This window comes from Rhinopithecus roxellana, chromosome 10 (genome assembly GCF_007565055.1).
Source record: "Rhinopithecus roxellana isolate Shanxi Qingling chromosome 10, ASM756505v1, whole genome shotgun sequence".
In the NCBI taxonomy this organism is placed as follows: Eukaryota; Metazoa; Chordata; class Mammalia; order Primates; family Cercopithecidae; genus Rhinopithecus; species Rhinopithecus roxellana.
In genome coordinates, this window is record NC_044558.1 from 132,854,295 (window position 1) to 132,875,736 (window position 21,442).

The window sequence follows — 21,442 nt, forward strand, 5'->3', positions numbered from 1 at the left end:
GAAAACGGAGGTGTCTTGTGGGCTGTGGCTACCTGGACATCTGAGATCTGTGGGTACTCGGTCTCTCTCAGTCTGTTGCATCTGCTTCCCTCTATGTAATTACTTCATTCATTTCTCTCTGCACATCAGGATTTTCTGCTTCTTGCATCCCCATGGTGAAATATGCCATTTCAATGATAAAAATGACAAAGAACTTTTGTTACGTAGCTGGACTAGGCTCTTCCAGCATTCTATGAAGCTGGCCACCTCGGGATGGTGCAGTATGTGATTTGATCTGTCTTTCCCAGGGTCACAGGCCCACTTTCACACTGCCTTCACTGTGAAGTAGGTCTCCTGGTTGGATGCTTTGCTGTGTGGGTTTCCAGGTCTGTGGATGAGGTACTCCACAAGTCCTTGGTAAAGTTGCCGGCTAAGGCTGTGCAGGCCGGAAAGGAAAACACATGCCTAGGACAGGTACCTGTCCCTGTGAGGATGAATGGCTGTCTGGTCTTTCCAGGATGGAAGGGTTCCATGTGGTCAACTTGCCACTAAGTGGCTGGTTGACTCCCTCAAGGAATATGCCATATTGAAGATTCAATGTTTATCTCTGTTGGATGTTCAGAGGTAATAGTAGGTAGACAGGCATTGGTAAGTGAGGTTCATGCTGTCAGGCTCACACATAGCCTCCATTTCCGCCACCATGTCCACCCTGTTCATGTGTCCATCATGCCTGCTCTGGGTAACCAATAACAGAGACTAGCTAGTGTCAAGAGGCTGAGTCATTTCATTTTACTTGGTTGTTCAGGGCTTTTTCCATGGTAGATACTTTCTGGTGGGTATCCACATGTAAGACACAAGTCTTGACACTTTATACATTTACCCATTTGTCTACCTACATGCCTTTTCCTTAGACTCCTTGTCTCTGATCTTCCAGTCATTTTCCTTCCAGTTCCCCGCTTGCACAACTAGGCCATTGGCCATTTCCTAGGAATTTATATATATTTTTGCCTTGGGTCATTTCTCCTTCGATCCATAGTGGATGACCAGTTATACTGCTCATAGGTCTACCAGTGGGAAGATTTCTTCTTTACTCTCTTTCCCTGAATGTGGTTGTAATGAAGTCATTTTCTATTTTTTGGTATTCATCCACATACTGAGCCAATCCATCCATAAACCAAGCTTTGGCTTCTTTCTTTCTTTCATCTGGTCATACAGGACCCCTCTGGCCCACCCTCCCTCATTCCTGCCCAAATATGTTCATAAGTGCAAGGGTTGGGGGCACTGATTGGTACAGCTGTGCTTGGTGATATGGGGTCTTGGTTCCCTAGTCATGAAACTTACTCATGCCTTCCAGCCCTGTTCAGGTTTAATCCCACATATATCAGCACTCTCTTACAATGGACTGCTACAAGCAGGACTGGAAAGCATGAGTAAGCATCATGTGGTTTTATGGTTTAGTGGATCCTACAGAATTCAGTTCATAAGCATTTCCAGATGGTCACTTGGTCTCTCATGGTCAATTGTTCCATCACTTCTAGGACCCAAACACACCAAAAATAAGAGCTGTTTTTTAAGGGCACATACTTTGCTGTTGATGGCATGGTTTTGCTCCACAATCTCAGGGATCTGAGTTGTGATTCTTTCACTTGAGCTTGCCAAACACTCTTTACTACATCTTTTCCCACCACATGGCACCTCTTACCATGGGCTCTGTTGAATCATATAGACTAAGTGACAGGGCTGATTGCACGGTGGCCTGGTCCTGCTTTGATACCTTTTCCTGCTCAAGGCCCTACTTAAAGCTGGAAGCTTCCCATGTCACCTGATATGTGGGCTGTAGAAATATTACCATGCATGAAATGTATTACCACCAGAGCTCAAGGAAGCTGACAAGTGGTGTCCTTTCCTTCTTTGTGGTAGGAGATGGAGATGCAAGATACAGCAATTTGTCTTTAGTTTGGAAGAGCTAACCCAACACACCACTCAACTACTGGACTCCCCAAAACTTCACTGAAGTAGCTAGTCATGAATCTTCACAGATTTTATCTCCCATCTCATGGAACATATGTTGGTGATAATAAAATATATAGATTTGACCCTTGTCCCTGGTTTCTGACACAGATCTTCTAAAATTCTTGGAATTTCCTGAGTGATAGGGATAATAGAATCATCTTTTGGTATTTGTAACAAATATCTTTCAAACATACCTGAGTTTATGCTAGCAAAGTGACTCTTGGTAGGCTCCTGAATAGCTTCAGGAGGGGAGCTAGCTGCCAAAGGAGTCAACCATTGTAGTTAGTAGGTTGAAATTTTCAGCTTCACCTCTGAACTTCCAGGGAGGAGAAAGACACTAGAGATGGAGTTTAATCACCAATGACCAATGGTTTAATCAAGCATGCCTACATAATTGAACCTCCATAATAACCCCTAAATGATGGGATTCAGAGAGCTTCTGGGTTGATGAACACATCGAGGTGCTGGGATAGTGGTTCTCCCAGAGAGGGCATGGAAGCTCTACATTCCTTCTCTCCTACATTGCCCTTTGCATCTCTTCCATTTGGCTGTTGCTAAATTGTATCCTTTATAGTAAAGCAGTAAGTAAACTGGTTTCCTAAGTTCTCTGAGGCCTTGTAGCAAATTATCAGACCTGAGGTGGGGATTGTGGGAGCCCCATTTTGTAGCCACGTCAGACAGAAGTATGTGTTCACTGGAGACCCAATACTTACAACTGGAGTCTAAAGTAAGAGCAGCCTTGTGGGACTGAGTCCTTAAATCTGTGGAGCCCAACTCTAATCCCAGATAGTTAGTGCCAGAATTGAATTGAATCATAGGACACTCAATCGGTGTCAGAGGATTGGAGAGTTGCAGAATTGTTTGGTTAAGGGAAAGACCCTACACATTGATATCATAAATGTTATAAGTAAAAACAACACAGAATGTCTTACCAAGGCCACCAGTATACTAGGTACCTCCTGCATGACCTGTCCAAAGCATACGACGTCATGATGTAGTGGATGAGTGTGATATTCTATGGGATGTCCAGGTGGTCCAGACCTTTTTGGATGATATAGTAGTCCCTTATTATCCATGGGAAATACGTTCCAAGATTCTCAGTGTGTGCCTGAAACTGTGGATTGTACTGAACCACATACATACTATGCATGAGTTTCTTTTTCCTTCTCAATTTAACAGATAGAAGATTCATTCTAACCGTAGATCTTTTTTTTTTTTTTTTTTTTTTTTTTTGAGACAGAGTCTTGCTCTGTCACCCAGGCTGGAGTACAGTGGCTTGATCTTGGCTCACTGTAAGCTCCACCTCCCGGGTTCACGCCATTCTCCTGCCTCAGCCTCCCGAGTAGCTGGGACTACAGGCGCCCGCCACCACACCTGGCTACTTTTTTGTATTTTTAGTAGAGACGGGGTTTCACCGTGTTAGCCAGGATGGTCTCGATCTCCTGACCTCGTGATCCGCCCATCTTGGCCTCCCAAAGTGCTGGGATTACAGGCGTGAGCCACCGTGCCTGGTCTCTAACCATAGATCTTAACAACCACAGCATATGATAACTTTTAGTTTCAACTTAAAGGAAGTAATTTACAGCTTTTCTTTGGCATATCGAATTGCCAGCATCACTACTCTTGCATTATGAGGCCATTATTAAGTGAAATAAGGGTTATTTGAGGAAGCACTGTGATACTGTAACAGTCGGTCTGATAACAGAGATGGTTGCTAAGTGACTAATGGGTGGGTAGTGTACACAGCAGAGAGATGCTGGACAAAGGGAGGAGTCACATCCAGGGTGGGCTGGAGCAGGACAGCTTGAGATTTCATTCCGCTACTCAGAATGGCATGCAGTTTAAAACGTTGGGCGAGGGCACCACACTGAACGTGCTCTTGATCCTGTCTGGGCACTCTTCCTGTATCTCGCTGATGAGGAAAGTACCCATCCCAGACCCAGTCCCCCAACCCAAAGAGTAAGCCATCTGGAAACCCTGTAGGCAGTCACAGCTCTCAGCTTGGATTGTTTATTTCCTGAATTTTCCATGTAATACGTTCATAGCATGGTTGATCATGGATAACCGAAGTTGTGGAAAGTGAAACCGCAGATAAGGTGGGACTACTGTATTGTGAACAAGGGCAGGAGAATTCGCGTAACATAAAGGCAAACATATAGGAGAATATTACTGTCTCTCCCATGTGAATGTGAAAGATTTCTCATCTTGTTTTCTATTAGAGATGAAGAACAGTGCGTGTTCCAAGTCAATGAGCACATACCATGTACCTGAGGTTTAATTAATCCAGTAATGATACATCTTCCAGCACCACAGCTATGATTCAAGTACTTCTTGGCTAAATCTACAGTAGTCTATAGTCAGTCTCAAGGATCTATCTGGCTTCTGAAGGAGTGAGATTGCTTGCTTTCGCGGAGATATAAGAGGGATCATTATCCTTGCATTCATTTGGTCTTTAATAGTATCCTAATCTCTGTCATTCCTCCTAGGACACAATATTATTTTTGATTCACTGTCTTGGCCAGAGGTATGGAGTGAATTTTCAGAGGTTTCCATATCAACTTCCCCACTGCGATCGCTCTTGCTCCACAGAGCAACGACTCTTCAATATAAGGCTTTTTCTAACTGTGAAATCTATTGATTCCAATTATACACTTGTAGACTGGGGAAATGACCACTGTGTGAGTGGGCAGACTCAGTGGCTCCATTGAGAATCTGATTTTAGATAGGACTCCATTTGCTACCTGTTCCCTGTAGGCCCTCATTCTAACAGGGAAGAGTTGTGATGACATCTCCAGGTATTAACATCATCATCTCAGGTCTTGTGTCTAATAGTCCTTTCCTCAGTGTACAGTCCATTGAGTAAGTGGTTGTATACCCCTTTGAAGAAAGGCCAGAGGAATCATATGGCATATATCTTTCATAGTGTTGTAGGATCCTTTCTCCTAGGAACCTGGATACATCTTTAATCAATGGGTCTAAATATGCAAGTTTGACGCAGCTCTGGGAACTGAGCAAACAATTGTGACTTATATTGGGATGATTGCCTTCATACTCCTGCTCCTTCATTATAGCTTTTTTTAAAAAATTATTTATCTTGAGCAACATCCTTGTTGACTACCCATCTGTTTTCCCTGAGAGACAGTGTGTACTATTAAGCATCTTCACAACTCTTTGAGCATAAAGTCTCCTTGACTGCTCCCACGGTCTTGTTAGTGGCTTCTGGGGGTTAAGTATAGCCACTGGCCTCTATTACTTCAGAGCCTCATTGTCTCCCTGGATATTAGTGTACCACACTCCTAGAGTTACTGTGTGCATGTTACAATTTTACCCATACTTTTATTTTATTTTATTTTATATCAGTTTTATTGATGTACATTATAAATAAAAATTGTATGTGTTTACAGGTTCAACATGATGTCTTGACATATGTATAAATTGTGAAATGATTATCACAACCAAGCTACTTAACATACCCATCAGCTCACATAATTATAATTCTGTGTGTGTGAGAATGTTTAAGACCTACTCTCTTGACAATTTTCAAATACACAATATATTATTATTGACTATAGTCACCATGCTGTTACAATAGATCTCTAGAACTTATTCCATCCTTTTACTTTCAACATTTCGGTGACCTTATATTTAAAGATTGGTCTCTTATAAATGGCACTTACAAATCTCCTTGATGGGGTTACACCATGATAAACCCATCATAAGTTAAAAATATCATAAGTTGAAAGTACATATTTGATTTACAATATTGTCAGTTTACAGTGGGTTTATCTGAAAGGAAGCCCATTATAAGTCTAAGGAATGAATGCATGTTGCTTTTGCACCATTGTAAAATCAAAAAATTGTAAGTCAAAGGAATGTAAGTGAGGGACCATCTATGTAGGGTCTTTTTTAAAAAATCCAGTCTTATCTGACTTTCTAATTGAAGCATTTAGTATGTTTACATTTAAAGCAATTACTGATATGGTTGGGTATAAATCTACAAACTTATTAAACTGTTTTTGATCTATTTCTATTTTTGTTTCTTCTTTCCTGCTGTCTTTGGGATGAATCAAAATTTTCTATTACTTTAGTTTTAAAAGGAATGTTTAAAAAGAATTAGTGTTTTAGATTTGCCCATGTATTTATTGTTCCTGAATTTTTAAAAAAATTCCACATTTCCCTTTAGCCCAGGAAACTTCTTTTAGAATTTTTATAGAGCATATCTGCTGGTGATAAATTTCTTCAGTTTCAGTTTGTTTGAAAATGTCTTTATTTCACCGTTGCTGAAAAAAATTTTCATTAGCGCAAAAGTCCTAGGGTGGCAGCTTTCTTTTATATTTTTTTCAGCACTTTAAATATGTCATGTAATTATCTTTTGACTGCCACCATTCTTAGAATCATTTCTTTGAGTATATCTTTCTTCCCCCATCACTTTAAATATTTTATTTTATTTTTAGTTTGAAGTAGATAACTATGATGTTCTTAGGAATTTTTTCTTGCATTGTCCTATTTGGAGTTCACTGAGCTTCTTAAATATGTGAGTGATGTCTTTCATCAGTTTTGGAAAATTCACAGACATTGTCTTTTCAAATACTGCTTTTTCCTTTTTTATTATCAAAAAAGATTTATTGAATCAATGCCCTACTAAAGGAAGATGAACGTTATTTTTTATTATTTTTAATTTTTAAAATTTCAGTAGCTTTGGGGGTACAAGTGTTTTTGGCTACAAGAATGAATTGTATAGTGATGAAGTCTGGGATTTTAGTGTACTCATCACCTAAGGTAGGGTACATTGTATCCCAATAAGTAGTTTTTCATCCGTCACCTCCCTCCCATCCTTCCCCCTTCTGAGTCTCCAGTGTCCATTACATCACTTTGCATGCCATTGTGTACCCATAGCTTAGCTCCCACTTATATGTGAGAACACGCAGTATGTGCTTTTCTATTTCTGAGTTACTTCCCTTAGGATAATGGCCTCCATTTCCATACAAGTTGCTGCAAAAGACATTATTTTATTCTTTCATATGGCTGAGTAGTATTCCATGGTATATATATCTCATTTTCTTTATCCATTCATTGGTTGATGGGCACTTAGGTTAGTTCCATATCTTTGCAACTGTGAATTGTGCTGTGATAAACATGCATGTGCAGATGTCTTTTTGATACAATGATATTTTTTCCTTTGGGTAGATATCCAGTTGTGGTAGATCTACTTTTAGTTCTTTCAGAAATCTCCGTACTGTTTTCCAAAGAGGTTGTACTCATTTACATTTCCACCAGCAGTGTATAAGCATTCACTTTTCACCACATCTATGCCAACATATACTGTTTTTTGACTTTTTAATAATGGCCGTCCTGGCTGGAGTAAGGTGTTATCTCCTTGTGGTTTTAATTTCATCTTTCTGGTGATTCGTGATGTTGGTTTTTTTCATTTTTTTTTTTTTTTGGCCTTTTGTATATCTTTTCTTGAGAAATGTCTATTCATACCATTTGCCCACTTTCAAAATGGGATGATTTGTTTTTTTCTTGCTGATTTGTTTGAGTTCCTTGTAGATTCTGGATATTAGTTCCTTGTTGGATGCATGGTTTACAAATATTTTCTCCCATTCTATAGGTTATCTGTTTAATGTGATGATTATTTCTTTTGGAATGCAGAAGCTTTTTAGTATAATTAGGTCCCATTTATTTACTTTTGTTTTTCTTGCATTTGCTTTTGGGTTCTTCATCATAAATTATTTGTGTACATCAATGTCCAGAACAGTTTTTCCTAGATTTTCTTCCAGAATTTGTATGGTTTCAGTTCTTAGATTGAAATATTTAATACATCTTAAGGTAATTTCTGCATATGGTAAAACAGGAATCGTGTTTCATTCTTCTACATGTGGCTGTCCAATTTTCCCAGCACCATTTATTGAATAGGGTGTCCTTTCCCCTGTTTATGTTTTTGTTTGTTTTATTGAAGGTCAGTTGGTTGTAAGTATTTGGCTTTATTTCTGGGTTCTCTATTCTGTATCATTAGGTCTATGTGTCTACTTTTATACCAGTATTGTGCTGTTTTGGTCCCTATACCTTGCAGTAATATTCAAAGTTGGGTAATATGATACCTCCAGGTTTGTTCCTTTTTCTTAGCATTGCTTTGGCTATTTGGGCTCTTTCTTGGGTTCTGAATTTTAGGGTTGTCTTTTTCTAATTCTGTGAAGAACGACATTGGTATTTTGACAAAAAATTGCATTGAGTCTGTAGATTGCTTTGGACAGTATGGTCATTTTCATGGTATTGATTATTCTAATCTGTGAACATGGAATATATTTTCATTTGTTTGTGTCATCCGTGATTTCTTTCAGCAGTGTTTTATAGTTCTCTTTGTAGAGATCTTTCACCTCCTTAGGTTAAGTATTACGATTGTGTTCAACAGCAAAAACCGCAATTACTTTTGCACCAATCTAATATATTCTTGTTTTTCTTTTTTTTGTAGTTGTTGTCAAAGGGATTGAGTTCCTAATTTGATTCTCAGCTTGATCATCGCTGGTGTATAGCAGTGATACTGATTTTTGTTCATTGATTTTGTAACCTGAGACTTTACTGAATTCATTTATCAAATCTCAGAATCTTTTGAAGGAGTCGTTAGGGATTTTTACATATAAGGCCATATTGTTGGCAAACAGAGACAGTTTGACTTCCTCTTTTCCAATTTGAATGCCCTTTATTATTGTTATTATTATTTTGCCTGATTGCTCTGCCAGGACTTTCTTTTATCTCATTATTTTTCTTCTCTTTTTCTAGAATTCGAATTACACATATATTAATATTAGATCATTTGACAGTGTCTTCCATGTCTTGCTCTCTTCTTTTTTAAAAAAATTCTCTATGTGTTTCAGTTTAAATCATTTATTTTGAGCTGCCTTTAAATTCATTGATTTATTCCATGATATCTTAATTTCATGTACGTAGAGTTTTAGAAAGTTAATTTGCTTCTTTTAGGAAATTCCACTTATCTGCTTAAATTCTTCATAGTTTTATCCATTTTGTTCATCTTTTCCTCTATTTTACTTACCATATTTATAATAGTAATCTTAATATGCCTGTGAATTCCAACCTCTAGGTCATCTATAGGTCTGCTTCTATTATTTTCTTGATTACAAGTCACATTTACTGGCTTCTTTGCATAAATTATTTTTTACTTTTTAACTTTATGCTGGGCATTATGTAAAAAGATGTGTAGATACTGAAATACATGTATTTCCCTCTAGGTGGGGCACACTTTTGCCTCTACCAGGCAGTATATTTGAAGGCCAATTGCTTCAGTCTCATCAGAAATTGAGTTGGGATGAGGATGGGTTACAGTTTTAGGTGGTTTCAGTTCTCATCTGTTTTCCAATATATTGATAATAAAATATGTTTGCTTTTTATTACAGCTGTTCTCTCCATTTGACTTTGGGATATAATTCTTATGAGACTATGGAGATCTCCTACTTTTCCAAGAGTACAACAACTTTACCTACAGCCCAGCATTCATCAAAAGTCTTCTGGGTAAAGGCTGATTGGTGCAGAGGACTGGATATGCTTTTGGGAGATCCTCTGGATTCCAATGTATCGCTCACGCTATTAGAAACTCTGCTGGATTTTCCTTTCTCTTGGAAGAAGATACCCTCTTCTTATGACACAATCATTTACCCATCCCAAACTCGGCAAATGTCACCAGAGAGGAAAAGGTTCTTCTCTATCTGGAATTTAATTCTTCCAGACTTTCAGACTGCTTCACAGCATTAAACTTTTTCTTTTTTTCTTTCTTTCTTTTTTTTTTTTTTAGTTTATCCATCTCCCCTCACCCCTACTACTTGTTACAGTGAGAGCTATGGCCTACCACACTCTTTTATATCATAACCTATAACATAACTCATCTAAATTATTTGTAATCCTTGTGAAAACAATGTAAATTAGATGTTATCATCTTTACTTACAGATTAAAATTAATCTTACAGAGGGCCACTTGCCTAACAACATCCTACTTGTTAGCAACAGAGTGAGAATTTCAGTGCAAGTTGAACTCTCTATGCCTCTAGAACGTATGCACACCTCTTTTCCCCAACCTGCCCCCTTTACTCTTTCTATTGTAAGTGTGGTGCTACAAGGTGATTCAGAAAATAGGAGGTATTTTGTGGTCAAATCAATCTAAGAAATGTTGTAGGCTATTTCCCCTCCTTAAGATTCACAATATCCATCAGCATGTTAAAAGTCCTATGGTAAACAACTTTAATAGCATGCTTTCCAAACTTATTTGACCTCAGGACTTCCCCAACCTTAGCAAATAAAACCTATTAACAGTCCACAGAACTAGAGTTATGTGGAGTACATTTTGTAAAAAAGCAGCACTGCATTATTCTGTCTCCCAGATACTACTGGTTATAATATTCTAAAAGGTCATCTTTGCATTATTTAATAATAATTCACCAAGGCATTTGACAAAAACTTCAGTGGTAAATTTTATTAATTTTATCATTCGCTATGGAAGAAACATATATTTAACTGAATATTTAAAATAAATATATGTTAAGTCATGACTTTTTTAAAAAAAAGATAACAGTAAATGCAAGAGAGAATAAACAGCATAATAAGGTTCATCCTTATTTCAAATATACTCTCTTACCTAAATTATGAAATGAGTTGCTCTATCCATATCAGTAATGAATCATTTTGCTGCACATAAAAATGCTATTTTAAAAGTATTTTCATATCAAAATGGCAAGGATGTTCAGGAATGGAGAAATTTATAACTGTTCATACAGAATTCATCAAAACAGAAGTATTTTCACCATAGGGTAGATGCATTAGATATCACTACCTTGCACTGAAGTTTTTACCTGGATTTGACTATCAAGGTTAAAGTAAAACCTGTCAAATATGTATTTTGCAGGAAATATGTTAGAATATGTTCATTTGGTTGAGACTCATGGAGTGAAGTTTCGTATGAACTAACAATTAAGCTGGCCTCCTCTAGAATTTCTACTAATTTTTTTTTTCTTTTTTTTTAAGATGGAGTCTCGCTCTGTCGCCCAGGCTGGAGTGCAAGTGGCACCATCTCGCCTCACTGCAAGTTCCGCCTCCTGGATTCATGCCATTCTCCTGCCTCAGTCTCCTGAGTAGCTGGGACTACAGGTGCCCGCCACCACGCCTGGCTAAGTTTTTGTATTTTTGGTAGAGACGGGGTTTCACCCTGTTAGCCAGGATGGTCTTAATCTCCTGACTTCATGATCCGCCCGGCTTGGCCTCCCAAAGTGCTGGGATTACAGGCGTGAGCCACTGCGCCCGGCATTTCTACTAAATTTTAAAGTAAATGAAGATCCATGATCTTCTTTGAGGCAGACGGAGTCTTATGTGTGGTTTGAAGTCATCATGGCTATAATCTGCTTAGTGGTAAAGTTCAGTGTATTGAACACAGATGTACCCAGCAGTTGCTGTGTCCCATAACATGGTGATACACTTCCTGATTCCAAATACCAGATGTTTTCTGAGGAAAGCGTGACTATCCTTGACTAAGAAGCCTCATTACATTTATCTCCCCCGTGTGAGATCAACAAATGATGATAAATGGCGCTCGTTATAGGGAAAATAAAAACACAACTTCTACCTTAGAAAAATATATTCATCTCTCACATACCCATAATCTCAATTTAATCATTCATCAAGTCCTGGTCAATCTTGTTTCATCCATACCTCTTCCCACTTTCCATCAGCCCTAGCCCTTCCACCCCAAATGGACTCAGAATGATTCCCTAAAAACTTTTTGTTGCCTATACATCGCTTCTTTTTAATAAATCTTTTATTTTGGAAGCATTTTAGGTTTACAGAAAAATTACAAAGAGCATATAGAGAGTTCCCATATACCCCATAGCCAGTTTCCCCTGTGATTAACATTTTATATTAGTATGGTATATGTGCCACAATTGATGAGTGTTAATGTTAATACATTGTTATAATTAGAGTGTATGATTTATACAGATTTTCTTAGTTTTAAAAAAATCTAATATCCATGTTTTGTCCTGGGAACAGATCCAGGATACCACATTCTATCTAGTTGTCAGCTATCCTTAAACTCAACGTGGATGTGTGTTTTCTCAGACTTTCCCTGTTTTTTATAATCTTGACAGTTTTGAGGAATACTGGTCAGATATTTTTGTAAAATATCCCTTAACTGGAACTTTTCTGATGTTTTTCTCATGTTCAGATTGAGGTTTGGGGGTTTGGAAAGGAAGATTACAGACGTAAAGTGCCATTCCCCTCACATCATATCAATGGTACATACTTTCAGCATGACTTGTCACTGTTGATGTTAACCTTGATCATTTGTCTGTTTCTTCACTGCAAAGCTGTCGTTTTCCCCCTATTTCCATACAGTACTCTTTGGAAGGAAATCATTATGGGTAGTCCACACTAAAAGAGTGAGAAATAAAGCCCCACTTTCTTTAAGGTGAACTCTCAACATAAATTATTTAGAATTCTTCTGCCAGGAAATTTGTCTATTCTCCTGCATTTATCTACTTATTTATTCAATCATTTATTTATATCAGTATGTACTCATGGATAGTTATCTCATATATTGGATTATAAATACTTATTTATTTTGTTGCCTAAATTGTTCCTTCTTTGGCCACTGGGAGCACTTGCAGTTGATTTCTGTGTCCCTTTGACATACTGTCATCATTGGGAGTTTTTGTTTGTTTATCTTTTGAACATTTCCTTAACTGTGATTCAGGCTCATCTTATATATTACCTCTCATGCAGTTCTGGAAGCAGTCATTTCTGGATCCTTTTATTGGAAAATGAAACTGGAAACTATGATCTGGACTCCTCTAGGTATGCTCGTTACTGCTGCGATATCACTACTTCAAGGACCTCTCAGCTGGCAGAGCAAGGAAACATATGCTTATATCCACATATCTGTAAGGATTTCTGCCCTGCTGGATTTTGGACTTGCATGGGCCCTGTAACCCCTTTGTTTTGGCCAATTTCTCCCATTTGGAATGGCTATATTTACCTAATACCTGTGCCTGCATTGTATCTAGAAAGTAACTAGCTTGCTTTTGTTTTTACGGACTCACAGGTGGAAGGGACTTGCCTTGTCTCAGATGAGACTTTGGACTGTGGACTTTTGGGTTAATGTTGAAATGAGTTAAGACTTTGGGGGACTGTTGGGAAGGCATGATTGGTTTTGAAATGTGAGGACATAAGACTTGGAGGGGCTAGGGGCAGAATGATATGGTTTGGTTCTGTGTCCCCACCCAGATCTCATCTTAAATTGTATGCCCACAATTCCCACATATTGTGTAAGGGACCTGGTGGGAGATAATTTGAATCATGGGGTGGTTTCCCCCATACTGTTCTCACCAGAGTGAATAAGTCTCATGAGATCTGATGGTTTTATCAGGAGTTTCTGTTTTTGCCTTTTCCTCATTTTTCTCATTTTCCTCATTTTTCTGTTGCTGCTGCCATGTAAAAAGCGCATTTCACCTCCCATCATGATTCTGAGGCCTCCCCAGCCATGTGAAACTTGAAGTCCACTTAAACCTCTTTTCCTTCCCAGTCTCAGGTGTGTCTTTATCAGCAGCATGAAAATGGACTAATATACCACACATCTGAAAAAGGTCTAATATATCCAGCATCTATAAAGAACTTAAATTAACAAGAAAAAAACAAACAACCCCATTAAAAAATGGGAAAAGGACATAATCAGACACTTTTCAAAAGAAGACATACATGTGGCCAACCAGCATATGAAAAAAGCTCAACATGACTGATCATTAAAGAAATGCAAATCAAAACCATAATGACATATCGTCTCACACCAGTCAGAATGGCTACTATTAAAAAGTCAAAAAATAATAGATGCTGGCGAGGTTGCAGAGAAAAAGAAACACTTATACACTGCTTGTGAGAGTGTAAATTAGTTCAACCATTGTGGAAGACAGTGTGGCAATTCCACAAAGACCTAAAAACAGAAATACCATTTAACTCAGCAATCATGTTACTGGGTATATACCCAAAGGAATATAAATCATTCTATTATAAAGACATAAACTCACATATGTTCATTGCAGCACTATTCACAATAGTAAAACATGGAATCAACCTAAATGCTCACCAATGGTAGACTGGATAAAGAAAATACGGTACATATACAGCATAGAATACTATGCAGCCATAAAAAGAAAGGCATGGATAGAGCTGCAGGCTGTTATCCTTAACAAACTAATGCAGGAAGAGGAAACCAAATATGTGGGTGAAGGATCACCCAGGCGCCGAGGCGAGAGACTGAAGGCACGAACTGTTTCAGCATAATAAAAAAAATAGTTAGAGTAAAGATAGTTATAATACAATTTAGACATAGAGATGATCATGGACATTACCAATCATTAGTATAAACATTATTAATCATTAGCTTTTAATGTTACTCTTTGTTGTATTACTAACATAACCAAGGAATAACCGGCGGGTATAGGGTCAGGTGCTGAAGGGACATTGTGAGAAGTCATGTAGAAGGCAAGAGGTGAGCCCTCTGTCATGCCCACATAAGGGCCACTTGAGGGCTCCTTGGTCAAGTGGTAACGCCAGTGCCTGGGAAGGCACCCATTACTTAGCAGACCGTGAAAGGGAGTCTCCCTTTCCTTGGAGGAGTCAGGGAACACTCTGCTCCACCAGCTTCTTGTGGGAGGCTGGATATTATCCAGGCCTGTCTGCAGTCATCCAGAGGCTTAAACTCCTCCCTATGGTGCTGTGCTTCAGGGGTCATGCTCCTTGTCCACTTTCATGTTCCTCCTGAACTCCTGGTTCCTCTTTGAAGTTCTTAGAAGATAGTGGTAGAAGAAATAGTGAAAGTCTTAAAGTCTTTGATTTTTATGACAAGTGCATAGAAGAAAACGCTGACATATGCTGCCTTCCCTCTCTGCTTCAGCTACCTATAAGGGAAGGGCCCCTTGTCCTATGATCACATGACTTGCTTGACCTTATTGATCACTTGGACGACTCACCCTCCTTACCCTACCTCCTTGTCTTATATACAATAAATATCAGCACGCCCAGTCATTCGGGGCCACTACCAGTCTCTGCGTCTCTGTGGTAGTGGTCCCTTGGGCCCAGCTGTTTTCTCTTTATCTCTTTGTCTTGTGTTTTTATTTCTTACAATCTCTTGTCTCTGCACATGGGGAGAACACCGTAGGGCAGTACCCTTCACCGTAGGGTACCGTGAAAGGACCCTCTTCCTGTAGTCCACCATATGCTGGACTACACAAATACTGCAGTTCTCACTTGTACGGGAGCTAAATGATGAGAACATATGAACACGTAGAGGGAACAACAAACACTGGGGCCTATCAGAGGGTGGAGATTGGAGGAGGGAGAGGATCAGGAAAAATAAATAGTGGGTACCAGGCTTAATACCCGGGTGATGAAATAATCTGTACGACAAATCCCCATGACAAAAGCTTACCTATATAATGAACTTGCACATATGCCCCTGAACTTAAAATAAAAGTTAAATTTAAAAAATGGTGACATTTTAATTTTGTTATTTTTAAGCATTTATGACTTGCAATTCTTTTATAAAGAACTTTACCTATTCAACTATTTGGTTTCCATGAAAAACAATTTGTACAGTTTGTACAGGATTAATGTTTATTAATAATAAACATTATTAATCATTAGCTTTTAATATTACTCTTTGCTGTATTACTAATATAACCAAGGAATAACCTCCTGTGTGCGAGGCACTGGTCTAGGCACAGGGAGTATAGAGATGAGTAAGTTAGGATGTTGCCTGTGAGAAGAGGGCAGTGGGGCTTTAGATGGTAATTCTCATCTAAATCAACCCATACAATATGGATTGAGGATGCTATGACACATGGTTTTAGAGAATAAAGTGGGGGAAATGAGTAATAATTCAGTGAAACATAACAAACACTCTAGCTTTGTTTTGTTTTTTAAATCAGAAAAGGATATTATGCAGGAAATGAGTTCAGAAAAATCTTTGCTGATTTTTAAAGGAAGAGCTGTCAACATTTAAAACCTGTTCCCTACTTTGAACCCTTAAAAAATGAAAAATAGGATCTGAAGTTCTAGAAAATGAAGAAACACTGTTTGCATATATAGTTCAGTAGAGTGTGGAAGGTTCTCTGTGGAGGAAGGCACAATCTGATGTATTCAGTTTACAAGTGCCCAGAATAACTAATATTTAATTATTCATTCTGTACAAGAAAATCTGAATTGAATTTGATAAGTTGAGAAGATGAATGACATTTCATCTTACTACGGTGCTCTCACAGTACAGCTTAAATTTGAGAGCTGGATGGGAATTATGACGTACTTCAACTTTCCAGAAAGATTAAGTGATTTTGATTTTCCTGAAGTCCTACAGCTAGGGAATGATAAGGCCAGAGATAGGATCTACGTCTCTATGCCACTCTGATTGGGCCATGGCTCTGCATTTCTCTACAGTGGAGCTCCCAGAGGCAACTAACAGGCCCTCTGCCACTGGCTGCCACTGCAGTGCCCTTCTGCTGCTGCCCCCAGGCTGGGGAGGGAGCAAAAAGCCTGAGTGCTTTGGGGAGCCTCCAGCAAGCCAGCAGCTGCCCTGCAGAGAGGACATGACCCCACTGCGCCCTCGCAACAGGGCTTGCTGCTTTCTGACTTTCAGTGCACCAACACCGCCCATGTATGAACATTGCAGCTGTGAAAACCTTACCTTCACAGGCCTGTGATCTTCCTCGGGATCCCACCACCTGACCCTATGTGAGAGTTCAGCTGGTGACTCAGGGACCAGCCTGCCCCTTCCTATCACAACCAGCAACTCAGGCCCCACCCAATCCAGCCCCATCAAGACTCATACATGCTGTCCAGCTGGCCATTTAGGGGCCAGGGAGTTGGAGGACCCCATTCCAATTCTGCTGACACCTGACCATTTCTCCCAGGTCCTGTGATTGGACCCACCCAACCAGCCAATGTCAGCACAACCAAGATACCCCTGCACAAGCCCAAAGGCGGAGGCCCCCTAACCCCTTTTACACAAAGATATAGTGCTATCACATTGGAGAATGGTGAACCACAATGCCATCTGTATTAATTAGGCTGAGTGATGAAGTTCTGCCTCAAAACCACTGCCATGGAGAGTCGCAAATTAAGCAACTGCTGAGGCTTTCAACTACACTGTGGTTCAGAAAAAGGCTACAGTGTACATCTGATCTAGGAGTCAAGAGCTCTGGAACAGCTATGTGATAGGCTGATAGTTCAAATTCCTGTCTATCTAGGATGAAGTGGGACACCCTGTATGTCTGGTAGGTGGAATTCATCAGTGACTCTGCCTGGTCCCAGGCTTTTTTTTTTTTTTTTTGGTTGGTAGGTTTTATTTATTACTGATTCAATTTCAGAACTCGATTTTGGTCTATTAAGGGTTTCAATTTCTTCCTGGTTCAATCTTGGGAGGTTGCAAGTGTCAAGAAATTTATCCATTTCCTCTAGGTTTTCTAGTTTGTGTGCACAGAGAAGAGTTGGTACTGAAACTGTTCCAAAAAGTTGAGGAAGAGGAACTTCTCCCTAACTTATTCTACAAAGCCAGTTATCGCCCTGATACTAAAATCTGGCAAAGATAGAACGAAAAAGAAAACTATAGACCAATTGCATTTATTTATTTTCTTGAGACAGAGTCTCACTCTGTTGCCCAGGCTGGAGTGCAGTGGCACGATCTCAGCTCACTGTGACTTCCGCCTCCCAGGTTCAAGCAATTCTCCTGTCTCAGCCTCCCGAGTTGCTGGGACTACAGGAACCTGCCACCAGGCCTGGCTAATATTTGTATTTTTAGTAGAGAGAGGGTTTCACCATATTGGTCAGTCTGGTCTCGAACTCCTGACCTCAGGTGATCTGCCTGTCTCAGCCTCCCAAAGTGCTAGAATTACAGGCATGAGCTACTACACCCAGCCAGGCCAATATTTTTGATGAACATAGATGTAAAAATCCTCAAAAAATACTAGCAAACTTAATTCAGCAGCATATCAAAAAGTTAATTCACTATGATCAAGTAGGCTTTATTCCTGGGATGCAAGGTTGGTTCAACATACCTAAGTCAATAAATGCAATTCACCACATAAACAGAACTAAAAACAAAAACCATATGATTATCTCAATAGATACAGAAAAACTTTTCAATAAAATCCAACACCCCTTCATAATAAAAACCCTCAACAAACTCAGCATATAAGGAACATGCCTGAAAATAATAAAAGCCATCTATGATAAACCCACAGCCAACATCATTCTGAACAGGAAAAAGCTGGAATCATTCCCCTTAAGACCTGAAACAAGACAAAGATGCCCACTTTCACCACTCCTATTCAACACTGTTCTGGAAGTTCTAGCCAGGGCAAGAGAAAGAAAGAAAAGGCATCTAAAATTAGAAAAGAAGAAGTCAAATTATCTCTTTTCACTGATGATATGATTCTACACCTAGAAAACCCTGAAGACTTCACCAAAAGCCTAAAACTGATAAATGACTTCAGTTAAGTTTCAGGATACAAAATCAATGTGCAAAATCAATAGCATTTCTATGCAGCAATAATGTCCAAACTGAGGGCCAAATCAAGAACACAGTCTCATTTACAATAGCCACGAAAATAAAATAAAATATTTGGGAATACATTGAACAAAGGAGATGAAAGATTTCTACAAGGGAACTTACAAAACATTGCTGAAAGAAATCATAGATGACACAAACAAATGGAAAAACATTGCATGGTCATGGATTAGAAGAATCAATATTGTTAAAATGGTCGTATTGCCCAAAGCAATCTACAGATTCAATGCTATTCTTATCAGACTAAAAATGACATTTTTCACAGAATTAGAAGAACGATTTTAAAATTCGTATGAAACTAAAAAAGAGCCTAAATAGTGAAGGCAATCTTAAGCAAACGGAAAAAAGCTGGAGGTATCAGATTACTGGATTTCAAACTATACCAGGCTACAGTAACAAAAACAGCATGGTACTAGTACAAAAACAGACACATAGATCAATGGAATGAAATAGAGAACCCAGAAATAAAACCACACACCTACAACCATTTAATCTTTGACAAAATTGACACAACTAAGCAGTGGGGAAAGGATTCCTGATTCAATAAATGATGCTGGGATAACTGGCTTAGTCATACGCAGAAGAATGAAAGTAGACCCCTACCTTTAACCATACACAAAAATTAATTCAAGATGAATCAAGGTTTTAAATGTAAGACCTCAAACTATAAAAATCCTGGAAGAAAACATAGGAAATGCCATTCTGGACATCTGCCTTGGCAAAGAATTTATGACTAAGACCTTAAAAGCAATCATGCCAAAAACAAAAATTGACAAGTCAGACCTAATTAAACTAAAGAGCTTCTGCACAGTGAAAGAAACTATCACAGAGTAAAAAAGATACCCTACAGAATAGGAGAAAATATTCACAAACTAGGCATGCAACAAAGGGCTAATATCCAGAATCTATAAGGAACTTAAACAAATCAACAAATAAAAACCACCCAATTAAAAAGTGGGTAAATGACATGAGCAGACTTCTCAAAAGAAGACATACAAGCAGCCAACACACATGAAATAATGAAATATCACTAATCATCAGAGAAATGCAAATTAAAACTGCAGTGAAATACCATCTCACACCTCTCAGAATGTCTATTATTAAAAAGCCAAAAAAGAGTAGATGCTGGTGAGGCTGTAGAGAAAAGGGAATGCTTATACTCTGTTGGTGGAAATGTAAATCAGTTCAGCCACTGCGGATATGAGTTTGGAAATATCTCACATAACTTAATACAGAACTAATCATTCAATCCAGCAATCCCACTACTGGGTTTATACCCAAAGGAAAATAAATAGTTCTACCAAATACACACATATACATGTATGTTTATCACAAGACTATTCACAATATCAAAAACATTGAATCAACCTCGGTGCCCATCCACCATGGATTGGACAAAGAAAATGTGGTGCATAAACATCATGGAATACTACACAGCCCTAAAAAAGAATGAAATCATGTTCTTTGCAGCAACATGTATGTAGCTGGAAGTCATTCTCCTAAGTGAACTAATGTGGGAACAGAAAACCAAATACTGCATATTCTCATCTATAAGTGGGAACTAAACTTTGTGTACACAGGGACACAAGGATGGGAATAATAAACACTGGGGACTACAAAGGTGGGGAGGAAGGGAAGAGAGCAAGGGCTGAAAAACTACCTATTGGTTACTATGCTCACAACCTGGGTGATGGGATCAGTCATACCTCAAACCTCAGCATCATGCAACATGTAATAAACCTGCACATGTATGCCCTGAATCTAAAATAAAAGTTGAAATTAAACAAAACAAAACAAAAACATCGTAAATATAGTGTCTCTGTCTTAAGTTGAAATGGGAAGACCACTTTAAATCTCTGATGATAAAGAAAATGGGAAGACACAAAACAAGTTAGGAAGCAGAAAAAAGAATCCCATTTTTACTTTAAATGCAAAAAGAACAGCAAAGTCATAACTCAATATTTTGCTTTGTCTTTTTCTAACCATAAAGATAAAGCTAAGTCTACTTTAATCTTCACCACACCCCCACACTGTCATCTATCATTCCCTTCTCCCTTCCCCAGAGTAATCACTAAGATGAGTTCGTTTATATTCTTCCAATCCATTTTTATGTATAAGTAATATGTAGTAATATTTTATATTTTAAAAAATAATATATGCACATATTTTCTGTCTTGCATTTTCCCTTCAACATCAAATTTTGGATCCACGTTAATATACGTGGATTTGGTTTTGTTTCAACTGCTTCACTGTGTTTCCTGATGACTATTCCACATTTCATTAATGTGATCCCCTATTAATGGCATTTGGGTAGTTTACAATTTTTATGCTGTCATTAAAACAACAGTATAATGAGCTTTTGTTGTCTTCAATGCTGGTTGAGACTTACATTTTAGGGAAGCTAAGATAAACATTTATCTTTAAAAGTATCTTCTCACCCCTTGGTTTTTTCTTATAAGACTTTTGCTTAACAATGACCTGGTCTTTTACATAAAAACTGAAAATAGTTTTTTAAATGATCAAACAAAAGAGACAGTTTAGAGAAACAGATCTTTTTTCTCCCCAAACTCTCCATTCCTTTTGATTCTATGAAGTCATGAAGACAGAAAGGAATTATCAGTGTTGCTAATTAATTGCTGACCCTTAGCTTTTAAATTTCATCTTTGTGTATTTGCTTTAATAGTACCTTCTTGGGTTTATATCAAAAAGCAGCTGCATGAAGCTCTTTGCCTCATTTGAATTTTGTTCATCTACACTTTTTGTTTATGCTCAATCCCAGTTTATTACTCCCTGATAATTTCCCTGGCAGTACAGAAATCAATGTTGGAACACAGTATC

The 21,442-nt window shown here is 38.4% G+C and overlaps 1 protein-coding gene across 1 annotated transcript in view; it reads right to left on the reverse strand.

The window, feature by feature from the left end:
* The window catches only part of LMNTD1 (lamin tail domain containing 1), a 136,589-nt gene that overhangs the window by 30,274 nt on the left and 84,873 nt on the right, over positions 1-21,442 (reverse strand).